Below are 2,310 nucleotides of genomic sequence, written 5' to 3'. Positions count from 1 at the left end.
TCCTCAATCACTGCAAAAACCCTGGTCAAAATCTGAGGTTACGGTTTGGAAGATGGCTGCTCTGGGGTATTACTCCTCATGTCTGACCGTATCATTGGGCCTTGTTTGGACAGTGATCCCGAAGTGTCTCTCCACGATACACTAGGATGAGTTAAAGGCGTAGAAGTAGCTACTGTACCCCGTCTCAATTGAGGACAATCTCTCTGGATATGCCCTTGTTGGCCTCATTGAAAACATCTTACAGGCTTTCTACATGACCCAACATGAAATCCTCCACAATTACGGCATTTGTCCAATCCTCTTGAAGTCCCCCCTGTCTACTCATCAATGGCCGATCAAATCTAGAAGATCTCGGCTGTGACTACTGAGATAGAGGTCTAGTGGATGCCACTGATGCTAAGGTAGTACTTCTTGCAGTAGATGTCGAATCTCTGTCTATCTTTGAAAACTGACTCGAGAACGTAGGCAGATTCCTTCTCTTTGCAAACTCAGGTCGGATCGGTCTATTCTCAGTGGCGAGCTTTTCAGCCCGTAAGGCCATCTGCACAACTTCCTTATACTACTCCTTGCCAGTCACTATCATACGCTCCCGTATCTCATTACGGAGTCCCTCCTCAAAGTAGTTTACTTGGTCTTGCTCCAATCTCACCAACTCAAGTACATAAGACATCAGCTTGTTAAAACGAGTCTCATACTCCTCAATGGTCATGTTCCCTTGTTTCAAGCTAAGAAATTCTCTCTTTTTCTCTTTCTGATGAAAATAGGTGTAGTACTGACCATCGAACTCTAGAAGGAAATTCGTCCAAGTCAACGGTATAGGAGATCGAGGACTTTATTGAATTCCACCAGGTACGAGCTCTCTTCTCAAATAATTGTATAGCCACCTTCAATTTCATCTAATCATCTAATCCCATATCTGTAAGTGTCCCGATACCTAAATAACTCAATCCCTAGCTGCAGTCGCATGCAACTCACTAGTAAAAGAGACACAACCTAACTATAAAACCCGATCCTATAAATACATGTCATAATATACATGCACTGAGTAGGATGTTGTTATACTAAGAAAGTCCCTAAGAATAGACGAAATCCGGTATTGAACCTAACAGTACACTTGAATTGATTTAACCTTGAACTAGTTCAAATAGGAATCGTAGGATGAAATTTAATATTTTATAGTCAAGGAATGACTAAAAATGATTGTTCGGAGTTCGAGGGTTCATTTGGGGAAAAATTAAAAAATTTTGATGTTTAGGGGCAAAATCGTAATTTTTCCACTCGTGGACAAAATTTGAGATTTTGAGAGAATTTAGATCACATTTGATAAATTAGAGAATGGTATGAGTATAAGGGATGAAAAATATGTCTATGGGTAATTTTTCAATTTTTGGGGTAAAAATGTAATTTTTGACTTTTACGGGGGTAAAAGTGTAAATTTCAAAAATTACTCCACCAAGACTTTGGATAAGTCTGTGAATTTTATCTAAGCTATGGATATGTAGGACAAGTGTATGGTGAAAATTTGAAAACAAATAGATGAAGTTTTAAAAACGGACCAATGGGAAAGTGACACATGGTATTTTTTTAATTGTTTAATATTATTTTAATGAAAAGTCAGCCCATTTAAACCCCATTTTAAGTGATGGCCGGCCATAAGGAAGAACGAGAGAGGAAATAGAGAGGAAAGGAAGAAAAGAAAGAAAACAAAGGGAAACTAGAAAAATTCAAAAGAAAATTCACGTTTTTCACCAGTTTACGCGTCTAACGATAAGATTTTTCGACTTTAGCTTGATTTCTACCTTTCCTATGCCTTTGTTTCCATTTAGAATGCTTGAGGAGAGAGATCTAAAAGTAACATCAAGGCTGCACGAATTTCAAGGGGGGAGAAATTGAAATTTTTAGGTTTTGATTTTTAGTTAAATTGATAGTTTTAATTAGTTAAAATTGTTTAGAAATTAAATTGGGCAAGAAAGCATTAAATTTTCACCATACCCACCCTTGGCCAAATCTGCAATGAGGTACAATGATGATAATCTGATTTTTATTCTAAGAGAAATGAAGAGAAAATGATGAAAACTGGTTAAATGTGATAGAAAAACAAAGTGGAAAATTAACCGAGTTAATGTCCCATTTTTTGCTGAATTTTTCCAAGGAAGAGAGTGAGCTGATTTTGGTGATTTTAGAGGAATATTGGCTGATAATTAATGGTTAGAAATGTTGGAGAGAGAATGGGACAATTTAGAGCTAAAATGGAGCGCGTTAGCAATTTATCGGGTAAAGTGCCAAAAATAGGTTAATACCGCGTTTAAG

This window comes from Theobroma cacao, chromosome 1 (assembly GCF_000208745.1).
Source record: "Theobroma cacao cultivar B97-61/B2 chromosome 1, Criollo_cocoa_genome_V2, whole genome shotgun sequence".
Taxonomy (NCBI): domain Eukaryota; kingdom Viridiplantae; phylum Streptophyta; class Magnoliopsida; order Malvales; family Malvaceae; genus Theobroma; species Theobroma cacao.
Note: the sequence above shows the minus strand (reverse complement) of the source record.